This window comes from Anser anser (genome assembly GCF_964211835.1).
Source record: "Anser anser genome assembly, chromosome: Z".
NCBI lineage: Eukaryota > Metazoa > Chordata > Aves > Anseriformes > Anatidae > Anser > Anser anser.
Window position 1 is genome coordinate 62,659,557 of NC_139723.1, and position 12,581 is coordinate 62,672,137.

Consider the following 12,581-nt stretch of genomic DNA (forward strand, 5'->3'; position numbering starts at 1 on the left):
GGCACAGACGGCCCCGGTCCCCGCTGAACGCCAACCCCGGGGACACTTCATGGCTGCGTAGGGCCCAGCAGGAGGAACCGGGGGCTGGCGACCACGCAGGCCACCAGGCCAGGCCCCACATTTAATGAAAAAATAGAAAAATCCTAAAAAGCAACCCAGATGGAAGTCATTTGGGGGATAGGAAATTATCATGGGGTTGGGTAACTGGGTGAGGGCAGCAGCCATAAGGGTGACCATGCCCTAACTGGAAAAAGGCTGACGGAAAAAGTCTCCTGAACCTGGGGCAGAAGAAAATGCCTGCCGGCCTGAGAACTGCCAGCCCGGGAGCCGTACCACAGGGTGCAGTCCTTCAGGAATGGAATGCTCCAGCATGGGCTGCTCTCCAAGGAGCAGCACAGGAAGCTTCTCAGATGAAAGGAGCTCTGTCTGAGGTAGAAATCAGGCCTGTTTTATACCATTTATACCTCCCACCTGTAAGAAGGCATAGAACAAGGAGGAATGGTCTTAAACCAGAAGAGGATAGACTAGGCATTAGGAGGAAATTCTTCTCTGTAGAAGGGTGGTGAGGCACTGGAACAGGTTGCCCGGAGAAGCTGTGAATGCCCCATCCCTGGAGGTTTTCAAGGCCAGGCTGGATAGGGCCTTGGCCAACTTGATCTATTGGGTGGCATCCCTGCCTATGGCAGGGGGGTTGGAGTTAGATGATCCTTAAGGTCACTTTCAACCCAAGCCGTTCTTGGAGGCCTGTAGATAGCGGTGTCCCCCAGGGGTCAGTACTGGGTGTGATCTTGTTCAACTTATTCCTCAATGACTTGAACAATGTAATGATGGAACGGAGTGCACCCTCAGCAAGTTTTCTGACCACACAAAGCTTGGAGGAGTGGCTGATACCCCAGAGAGCTGTGCTGCCTTTCAGAGGGACCTCGACAGGCTGGAGGGTTGGGCTGAGAGGAACCTCATGAAGTTCAACAAGGGCAAGTGCAGGGTCCTGCACCTAGGGAGGAATAACCCCAGGCAACAGTACAGGCTGGGGGCTGGCCTGCTGGAGAGCAGCTCTGCAGAGAGAGACCTGGGAGTCCTGGTGGACAGCAGGCTGACTGTGAGCCAGCACTGTGCCCTTGTGGCCACGAAGGCCAACAGTATCCTGGGCTGCATTCGGAAGAGTGTTGCCAGCAGGTCAAGGGAGGTGATCCTCCCCCTCTACTCAGCCCTGGTGAGGCCACACCTGGAGTATTGTGTCCAGTTCTGGGATCCCCAGTGCAAGAGGGACGTGGAGCTACTGGAGCGAGTCCAGAGGAGGGCTAAGAAGATGATGAGAGGACCGGAGTACCTGTTGTACGAGGACAGGCTGAGAGAGCTGGGCCTGTTTAGCCCGGAAAAGAGAAGGCTGAGGGGAGACCTCATCAATGTGTATAAATATCTAAGGGGAGAGTGTTCAGAGGATGGAGCCAGTCTCTTTTCAGTTGTGCCCAGCGACAGGACAAGAGGCAACGGGCACAAACTGAAGCACAGGAGGTTCTGGCTGAATATGAGAGGGCACTTCTTTACTGTGAGGGTGACAGAGCACTGGCACAGGTTGCCCAGAGAGGCTGTGGAGTCTTCATCTCTGGAGATGTTCAAAACCTGCCTGGATGCCTTCCTGTGCCATGTGCTCTAGGTGATCCTGCTCGGCAGGGGGTTTGGACCAGATGATCTTCAGAGGTCCCTTCCAAACCTGGCCATTATGTGCTTCTGTTCTTCTCAAAGCAAATTTGCATCTTCCCAGTGAAAACACCAGTTCTGCCAAGCACATGTTCCTGGAGCCTGGCAGCTGCCTCCACACAGGACCAAGAAGGGCCCAGGGCCAGATGTGACAGCTGCTTCGCAGGACATAGAAAGCGCTTGTGGAAAAGGGCTTACTTTCCAGTAGATGTTTCCATTCTCCATGCATGTCAAAATGTTTCGCTTGGGCATCCTCCCTGTTCTCCTTAATATGTGGCATTGACTCTCCTGTCCCTGTCGTTCTCCTAAAAGAAGCATTTCACAGAAGGACTTGTCAGATGGGCCACCAGGGAAGGAAAAAAGGGACAACACTGGGATTTCTTCCCCTTGATCCTGGCTCACCTCCACCCCCAGGGCTGGTAGCACAGTTGATGGATCCCCTTCTTGCCTGCTCACTGGGGGTGCACTCCTCTTGCTTCAGGCACTTTTCTTCTCATTGCCAGGGGCTGTATCTGCTCTGTCACATCCAGCAGCTCGCAGTTGTCTTTAGAAAGATGTTGCAAAAAAAAAACAAAAGTCTCCAAATGATGTCACTACTTGAGTCAACATTATTAAACAATTTCACAACCTGTCTCTGTCGTGGTGGCAGCTTTCATAAGGATTTATTATCCAGAGAGAGAAGAAGGGAGGGGGCTGAGAGCGTGCAGAGGTTTGAAAGTCATTGTACCGAGAGTTTAATTATTGTATTTTTCACGGAAGTTGAAAGTATTGAGGAAAATGTAGCCAGCTTCATACTACTTCATTTGATTAAAGAAGTTGTATGATTGTTCAGAATGTGTAATTGCCATTCGGCAATTCACAGCTGAGCTGAAAAAAGCTTTTTGACTTCACATCCTTAATACTTGGCTTTATTTAGTAGCCTCATTGGATTATCCCCCCAAAAAATTAACAAAAGACACGGCTTTATTCTGAAGACATTTTGATGATTGATTGATGAAAAATGTGGGTTACTCAATGTGTACCTCTGTTAGTTTGTTTTTTTTATCTTTATTTTTTACTAGTACATATTTTTTCTTAGCAGCATTACAGCCATGCCAGATGTAGCACAATATGTAACTTCATGGGTGAGATTTTCAAACCACTGGTAATAAAATATAACACAATTTCAAGTTTATTATACATAGAAATACGTGCAGACACCCTGCAGTCATGTGCCTCCTAAGTTTAAAGCAGCATTTTATATTTAGCTTCCTTATTGAGAAGGGAGGCTCTCAGTGTGTACTACTACAAGTATTTTTTAACCTGCAAGTAGCCCTCACGCCCCTTCAGCACTTGTGCCAGAAATAAATGACCTTGTTCTCTTCAGAGGTTTGCAGAATAGCTGAGGAACATTTTGTCTGGGTCAGTCTTCTGTTGTTTTGATACCTCTGTGGCCCTTGTTTTGGAGAGCTCTTGTTTCCCAGGTGGCAGAAGAGCTTGTCCATGTACCAGCACATGAAGAAGCAGATGCCAGAGAGTGTTGGACAGCCTGGCAGTGGCTGAGCTCCTCCTTTCTGTGCTGGCACCTTCTGCAGCTGTCTGTTAAGCCCTGTCCATGCAGTGGGTGACCCTGGTGTAGTGCCTGAAGAGGAGGAGTCCTTCTGACCTCCAGTGTGGAGGAAAGCATGAGAGACATCCATCCTAGGTGGAGCTCATGGAGACTGAGACACGTGCTGCCACTAGGGAACATGAGGAGGTGTCTCCATACAGATGTGGCCGTCCCATCTGTCTGACAACATGGCTGAACCACTCCGCGGACACAGCCTTGTTCAGAGGTGATTTTGGTGGAGTTCTGGGGTGCATGGGACAGAAGCTGGAAAACATGGAGAAAATACCAAGCAGTATCCAGCATATATGAGGTCATCTCTCATATAGGCAAGCTGCTCTGAAGAACTGAATGCCAAAACTTACCATTCTTCCTAAAACATCTCATCTCCCCCTGCCCTGAGCGCGATGCCATGGAGTAGCACAGCCTGCAAAGGCCAGGCAGCCAGAGGGCTCTGACAAGGCACTGCAGACCCTGCCTGCATCTTTATTCCCAAGGACCACCATGACAAGGACAAAGCAGCTGTGAGTAGCTGCAGGTGGAGCTGTCTGGGACTGAGCTCAGGGCAACTTTTGGCTACTGCTGGTAACAAGCTCTCCACCGAACATATTCACTTGGTTATTTTTGCTTCTCTTTCATCCAGTGCATCTAATTCAGTTACACCCATGGTAAAGTCATGTTGGTTCATTTCTGGAGATATGACTCAAGATAAGCAACACCTGTGTTTGTAATAATTCACTGATCACTGTGTGGATATTTGTCGCTGAAGAGAGTAGTAAAAGCTGTAGACCTAAAGAAAAAAAAAAAAAAAAGATGATGGAAATGCAGTGTGGAGCTGTCCAGAGGGATTCAGACCAAACTTCAGCAATTGTGCAGAGAGCACACATGGCAGGATAAACAAATGCACCAGCTTCTCCAAGACATGTGGGTCTGAGTATCTCAGCCAGAGTACAGAAGGAGGTCACATTGAGGAAATGCCGTGGTGCTTCAGTCTCTGTGCCTTTTCATGGTAACCACTCTGCGCCGCTTGCGTTTTTCATTTTCCCTCTGGTAGAAAATTCTCACTGAAGGTTTTGACAATTTTCAAATAATGTCATGGAGAGTGTGACAACATGAAATGAGAGTAGAGCACAATGATGCAGTAAATAGTTACATTATTAGAAAGGCAGATGCTGGCACTGAAGCAGGGTTGTTGGCCTAAAAAATAGATTAGGAGGGAGAAAACAGAAAAAAAAATATCTGTGAGGTATCAGATGCAGTTGATAGCATAATAACATTCATATGCAAGCAAGGGTTTTCTATGGCAATGTGAGTCAGCCTACATGCTAATATGACCAGTAAATAAACCATAGTAAGGTTCTGGAATTGATATTATTACTCACCAAATACAACTCCAGGCCAGTGAATCATGTCTGGGATTGTATTTTGGACTCCAAGCCCTGCTGGAACTTGTGACTGCATTGCTGTGCACAAGACACAGAACCTGAGGGTCTGCAGCAGTGCCTGAGCCACACCAAGCCATCTGCAAAGAGATAAATCCAGCATAACTCAGTGCTTTGTATCTCCTACTGGCTTATTCATGGCACTCTTTGGAGTCCTCAGAGATATGACCCAAGAGAGCACAGGGATACTGGTGAAATTTAGGACTTCTGAATGTGAGCTCAGCTGTAGTACCTAAGTCGAAGCCATCAAAGGGTGATTTGGAGCAAGGCTGCTGCAGTCTGTTCCCGACCTAGGCAATGGAGATGAACTGGGTCTCCTCACCTTGAAGTGAAATTCTATCACCCATTTATTGTGCCTATCATCCTCTCCCCCAAATGACTACAAACTGCAGCCTGAATGCAGATCATAAGAATTAACTTTAAGGGTATTTGAGGAATTATGTTTCTCCAAGTGTCCAGAGAACCATGCAACCACATAAGAACCTGATCTTCAGAGAGCCTGAGCACCAGCCACTCTAGTTTCATATACCATCAACTTGAGAATCAACCCCAGCTGCATTGATGCAAGCATACAAACCAGCTGGGAATGTGTGAAAATGTAAACCCACCTTCAGCAAATGCAGGAGTGCATGCTACTAGTTTGGAAATGAGAAGACCTGGGCATGATCCAGAAGTATCAAAGTCATTTCAAGGAGATTCACCAGTGGAGTGGCACAAATAATGGTGGCTGAAGGTGAGGGGAAAAGGCATAGCCAGGAATGGTGTGCTAAATCCTTTCTCGACTGGTGTGAGTCATACAGGTAATCAGAATTGTATCTGGTGTGTCAAAATCCTAGAGGCTTTGGTGAAAGCAGAAGCAGGCAGGTAGATAATCTTCCCTGTGGAGAGTGCCACACTGCTTCACACAGAAAGTCATTCTGAAGCTAGAGATAAAATACAAGGATCAAAATGAGATTTAAAGATGAGATGGGGCTTTGCAGCCTGGTAGAAAGAGCACTTTAAGAGTGACTGGACAACTGTGCTGTCAAAGGTGGCCAGGATTAAAGCAGCATAATTAATGGTAAGAGGAAATATGTGCATTGGCTGAGCCTTTGGGCAGAACAAGTTCAGAGGATGTTGTTTGATAAAGAAGAAATTTCTAAACTACATGTGGAGTGTTTTAAGGCTGTGGAGGTAATGAGGATGAAAATTGATGGAGCCTGGCAGCCTACAGTACTTTAAAGATGAGACTTGTGTACTAAGACAGTTAGACACTTTTTTTAAAAAATACCTGCAATAGTGGATGCTTTCATTTAGGAAGTAATGGTGTAACCATCTACTGTCAGAGTTATAACATAAAGAAGGATGTGTATGGAAGGCATCAACAAGTAAAAGACTGGCTTTACATTTTGGGTGTAATTGATTGACTATAAGGTCCACAAATGAAATGTACAGATTTACACCCCACTAGAGAGACTAAGAGAGAAGTGGGTAATGAATGAAGGACTATTAGGGCAATTTATTGTAGAACGGGCAGGAATCATCTCCAACAGAAACAAGAAAGGTCTGGTTCAAGTGAGAACACAAGCCAAGTGGTGAGTGGGTCAGATGCTGCAGCTTCTGGAGTAAGATACTAGGAAGGGCCAGAGCAATAAGCTAACAACAGAGGGCCCCACATTCTTTATAAACACTTTCTTTGTAGCTGTCTTTATACAGAGATGGGACACCTCAGGGGCCAGGAGAATTCCCCACCCCTGCAGTGCTCTGCCCAGTCACAGTTTATGGCAAACCTCGGCTTAAGATTGCACAGAAGATAAAACAGAAAGGACAAAGTGACGGTACTATAAAATATAGTGGAATTATCATCAAGTATTTCTTAAAATATTTAAAATTTCAAGAATAAAGAATGAGTCATTTATTTGCTACCAAGACCTGAAGATAAGAACACAGGCTGACAATGAATACAGTTGTGGGTGTTAATTATTGCTTATAATAGACACAAAGATTAGAGCCACCAACTGTACCAAGTGTAATTCTTTATTTAGTAATTTAATATTCTTCCCTGTTCATCCCAATGCATTTTTATATGTCTGACCTTCTGTAGACTTCTCATTTTGTTCTTCAGTTGAAAGAGCAAAGCTGGTTAATTTCTGGTGACATTTTGTGGCTGTAGAGCTGCTGCAATACCTTTTTACACTCGGTTTTGTTTATAAATCTGAATTCATTGGATGTCTGACGAACTACGCAAGCCTGTAAGCCAGGTGACATTGCTGCAGTGAGAGCTCCTTCACTGATGGGGACTTCCCTGAGCATGTCCTGCCCTCAGGGGACACCAAACATCACCAAGCAATGGCTGGGCCATGGAGAACAGTAGCTGGACAGCACTACGCCCCCTTCCAATGTCCTGTTTTCTGCTCACTTAGCGTGCACTGACTGCATCTGCACCATCTTTCACTGACTGTGACTGTGGCACAACCAAACCCTCTGGAAACAGCAAGACAAGGATTGATCCTGTTCTGGTCAAATTGAGCTTTGCCTAAGCTCAGATATAGGGCACGATGCTCAGCATCACATGCATCCAGTATGTAAGAATTTCATTACAGAATAATGTTTATGGATCGAAACAAAGGGTGGTATTTTCTCTTAATTATTAGATACCAAAAGCAGGGGAGGGTGCTTGTAGCCATCCTGAAATACTCTTTTAAAAGTTAGCAAAAAATAAACTTTACAGGCTTGTAAAGGAGCCACAGGGAATCATAGCTGCCACTTAAATTATATTAAAGGGCAATAAATTGAAACCAGTAAAAAAGAAATGTGTCCTTACAGGGTGCACTGTCAGCTTATGAAATTCAGTGTAGCGGGAGGTCAGTGAGAGAAAGTCTGTAGTTTTTGTGGGTTTTGTTTGTTGTTGTTGTTGTTTTTTCTGAAGTACTTTTTGGATCGCTACCATGATGCTTCCAGCGCTGCAAGAGAAGGCTAATCAGACTTCATACTCCAAGGCACAAACCGCGTATGGGGGTCAGCAGGGAGCATCACCCTCGCAGGCAGTGTGTTAAGCATATTCTGCATTTTCCCTCTGACCTTCGCAGGAGGGTGAGGATCTCTGCAGAGCAGTTGTGTAACCTCGAGTGGCAAGTCCTGCGCAAATGTCTCTGGACTCCTTCCTCCAGAGGAGCAATTCTCCTCTGGCAGATTTCAAAGCTCCTAAAAGCATAATTTTAGCTCTGGAAAAAAAAAAAATGCTTTTAAGCATGAGCATTGATGAAAGTGAGGCAGAGTTTTTGAGCCTCAAGCATGGTCCCAGGAGAAGCTGAAGCAGGCACAATTTATTGGCAAATAAGAGAGGCGACCTCCCACCCATACCATTATACAGCATCCCAGGTGGAAGACAAAGGCGGGCTCATCTGTGCGTGAGCCCTGGCTGTGAGGAGGATGAAAAGAGAGACACCCTCCTGCCGTTTTTTTCTCTGAGGAGTAGAAGTAAATCTCACATAGGGCCTTACATGGGGCTGTTAATGTGCTCACTGAGCCCTATTCAAACCAAAGAGTGATGGTTAATCAACACCCCCCCCACCCCCCCAATGCTCTTGTCATGATGAGGCGACAATTAAATTAAAACAGTGCTGTCCATGCACTCCCCCTCCACTGCACCCTGGTTTTCCTCCTCTCATGGCATCACTGCCCCGGGTGATGATCAGGCAGTGATGTTTAAAAGGATCGTGTAGGTTCTACATATTTAGTGGCTAAACCCTGCTTCTCTAAGTCAAGCCAGGACTGTCAGCTGCCCTGCCCAGAGATTTTGGGGTACCTTATGTGTGGTCATGGAGTCAGACTGGCTTCCAGGCCCTGGATCTGACCTACGACTGGATGAGCTGAGGTGACACAAGCTGCAGCCAGTGTGTGATCCATGTGTGGTCCTCTTATTTCTTTTAGGGAAGAGATTTTATGAAATGGAGAAATGCTTTCTGGCAGAACAGTTTTGAGTACCAATCCTGCAAATTGTCGTACACTTATCTGCTTAACTCTCAGGTGGGAAAGCGTAGTCTTCAAGGCCGCAGCATCGGGGCTTTTGCTCTTGTGTCTCTTTTGTATCAGCTGCAACCCTATTGCAGCTACCAAAGAGTTGGGATAGATCTGTGCCATTTCAGGATACTAATTTCTAGGGATTTCTCTTTCTTCTCCCATGCTCATAACACTCAGGAGGGAGAAACTAAAATTCCTTTGTTCTCCCTTTCACCTTCACACTGGAAGGCTGAGGAGGCTGCGCTTCCTGGGCCAACCCGCCCGTGCGGGGTGTTGGCAGTAGGCAGGAGGTGGTCCCCTCTGTGCCAGGGCTTGCTTTAAGGAAAAGGATCTTAATTCTGGCATTGGAAATGAAGAGGAGTTCTCTATTAGCTCTCATATTAATAATTTAGAAAATACATGCCCAATCACTTGTGTTCCCTCAGTTCTCTCCGAACACAGCTGCAAACGGCATTAGGTGTTAGGGTGAATGGATATATTTCAGATGAGATATTTGTCCTGAATTATTAGGGTAGTCTGTATTACAAAATTACTAATAAACATTGCTTCTGGCTCAATTTAGCCTGAACTCAGTGAGCCTAGCCAGTGGTGAGAAATCAGAAACTCCGAAATACCCGATGAATGAATCTAACTAATCAAGATACCCTGCAGGAAGTAGATGCCAGGATTAATGAGCCAGTGGTTTCACCATGCCATGCTGTTATTTCTTCACATAAATGCCCTCAGATGAGATTACCTTTGTCATGAAAAGGAGAAAAGGAAGGTTACATACTTTCAACTGACAGGTTAACTGCCATACCTCCATTACCGTAAGATACATTTTCATGTTCGGAGGTTTTTATTCTGAAAAATGAAAATTTAAGGACCACAACACAAATTAAACCACATTTTCATTTCTAGGAGAAGGGATCATTGCTGCTAGTACAATAATATAATCTGTGCTGCAATGTCATCTGATCTCTTTCCTTGCAAAAACTTTCTTCCGATGTTAATAGCTGCTCAGCGAATGCAATCTCCAGCTGCGGGCAGGAGCAGGTTCGGCCTTCCAGGGGGATTTCAGGGCAGTAAGACAGGAGAGAGAGAGTGTCAAAGCATTTCATCAAGAGAGCAAATGAAAGGTTCGGTGACATTATCGTTATGTATATTCCTCAGACTTCAGAGGTGATGTTGTGTTTAGAGGGAAGTAAACCTATGTGGATGTGTGCTGGTGTAGAAATGAATCCATATATATAAACTTAAATCAGAGTCTATTTACAAGCTGAGTGGAATTGCTCAGGGTTGAAACACACCTTAAGGTAAGCAAACAAGCCCAGATCATAGCAGCCCCCAAAGCCCAGAGTTAGCTACTTAGTAGGTAGTAGACTAATTGTTATTCAGCGTAAATGTTTCCCCTCGATGTATATGGATTTCACTCATTTATTTTGATCACTTTATGCGAATGAAGCAAAGCTGTTCCTGTTGCTAGGTAGAACTGGTCAGCATGGTTTAATTATTTTTTTTTTTAATTTTATTTTATTTTAGTATCAGTGAGAGTGAGATTTTGTAATAAAATCATTCACACACAACCTGTAACATGTATGAGTGAAACCTGTAGTCCCCTTCTTTTCATCCATGTTAAACACATAAGAGCATCAGCGTAGATGTTTTATGTTGCAAAGCTTCAGCTGGTGCTAAGGGTATGTATAATTTCAAAAATCTCCAGGACTCAGAACACGAAGATCTATTGCCATGGAAACAAATGTTGTATCAAAGTTGGGTAGGATCAAAAAGCTTTGCTCATAACCAGGACAACACTTTCATTAGAATATGGAGGAAATGATGGATGTTTTAGGAGCGAGAATTAACCAGAAGGACCTTTGCAGGGCCTCTTCCACAGACTTGAGATGTTCAGTGTCAAGAGCTAGATGCTACATGTTGTGTCTCAATCCCCTGCCCCCAGCCAGAGAGAGCATTTTTCTCTACCATTAAAAAGCACATATTTTTTAAAGATCTTCCATACCGCACTTTACTACATTCCTACATCATAAAGCTGTCTTGCTTATAGCGATATAAAGCAGCCGTAAAAATTACATGCTTGTAAACAGCCTTCCATACATTTGGAAGGAGCAGAGCGACATTTGCTCTCCTCCACGTATAGGTGGAGAGATGCTTTCCCTCCCTGCAGGCTGCGGCACAGGGAAAGGAGTGCTGTGGGATGGGGCAGACCGAGGGACGTGGGATAACGGGGCGCACACACCCTATGCACCCCAACCTCCATCTCAGATGATTTCAAATCTCTGATTGCGAGCCCAGGGGCAGCTGTTTGGCCCAAGGCTGGGCTGGGGAGGAGAGGGAAGGATGGAAAGAGGGACAGGGCACGGCACCTTCTCACCCCAGGCATTCCTCGTGGTGTGGGTTGTGGTACGGGACCCATCTCTCCTGGCCTGCCACAGGATGAGCATCCCAGGCTGTTTGGGTGCCCAGGCCTGTGGGCTCCTGCGAAAGGGCACGGAACTGTTTCCTTGGGTGACCCCCAGTGGACTCACTCCTGGCCTGGATCTCCAATAATTTATCCTCCTTTTATTTCTCTTTTAAATTAAATATGCATACGTAATATGCACTTTGGAGCAGGCAAGGACCCTTCTGCGGGTGCCTATGGAGCTGGGCACTCTCAGGTGTGTAATTAAGAGGTGTGTAATTGATGTACAAGGGGAAGAGATCTCAGTGCATTGCACTGAAAAAAAAAAAAAAGAGAAAAATGGGCTGTGAGATGCTTGACAAAGTTCTCCATTTCCACCCCCCGTGTCAAAGTTTGCACAGGACTAAATCGAGTGTTTTCTCTTCCGTGGGATTAGCCCCGCCGGCAGCCACACACTCATTCAGAGCTGCCACGAAGATGCATGGCAAAGAGACCCCCGTCTCGTCCCATCCCGTCCCATCCCCTTCCCGTCCCTTCCCCGTCCCGTCCCATCCCCACCCGTCCCGTGCCTGCCACCCGCTCCCGCTTTTCCTGCGCCTCGCTTCGCAGCGGAACTTTCCATCTCTTGCAGTGGAGAGGCCAGTTACGCAGAAAGATTAACAAAAGTTTATTAATCATGAAGTATTAAAATTGTGATAGATGAAACGCTTCAATGCAAAATTCAAGCAAGCAAACCATCCCCAAAAGTATGACAAAGGAATCTGTGATTCCGAAGGCAAGAAATCTTGTCTTTTTCTTTTCTTTTTCTCTTTTCTTTTCCTCTTTTTTTTTTTCCTTTTTGCCTGCGGTTCAAAACACCTCTCATATCTCACACGCCACACCAAAATCCATAATTCTTCATATCACATACTGAAAATGATTTTATTTATCCATTTACATTAACTTGATATAAACTTGTCCGGAAAAGTCAAATGATATGCTTTATATTAGCTCAAACATTTATTATGAAACGCAAAATTCAATAAATTAGCACAGACAATAAGTTAAAACATAGCACGAATCGACCAGCATGTAACAAGAATGCTTCATCTACACAAAACATCCTATTTCACATTGTTTGCTCATTCCTCCAGCGGCCCTGCCCTGCGGCGGGGTGACCGGCACATGCAGGCGGGCGGGCCGCGGGGCCGGCACGGGCGGGGCGGGGGCCGCGGCCGCGGCGGGCGCCTCCGCCGGCGGCAGCGGAAGATGCAGGAGGGACAATAGCAGCAGGAACGTAAATAAATGCATAAATAAACGTGGGGCAGATTGGCAACTCAACTGTCACGAAATCAAAGGTCCGAAAAAGGGAAGTGCTCTTGCTTTTTTTTTTTTTCCTTTTTTTTTTTTTTCCGCGTATTCTACGATTACAAAAAAGAAAAACTAACAAAAAAAAAAGAAACAAAACATTATG

At 45.6% G+C, this 12,581-nt stretch overlaps 1 long non-coding RNA gene across 1 annotated transcript; it reads right to left on the minus strand.

Moving 5' to 3' along the window:
* Nucleotides 1-2,377: 2,377 nt before the first annotated feature.
* LOC310889081 lies at nucleotides 2,378-5,208 on the minus strand. The gene is made up of 3 exons (XR_014576366.1): nucleotides 4,961-5,208; nucleotides 4,669-4,808; nucleotides 2,378-4,483 (listed from the first exon to the last, which is right to left on the minus strand). It is a non-coding gene; the product is annotated as an uncharacterized lncRNA (long non-coding RNA).
* Between the last annotated feature and the right edge of the window lie 7,373 nt (nucleotides 5,209-12,581).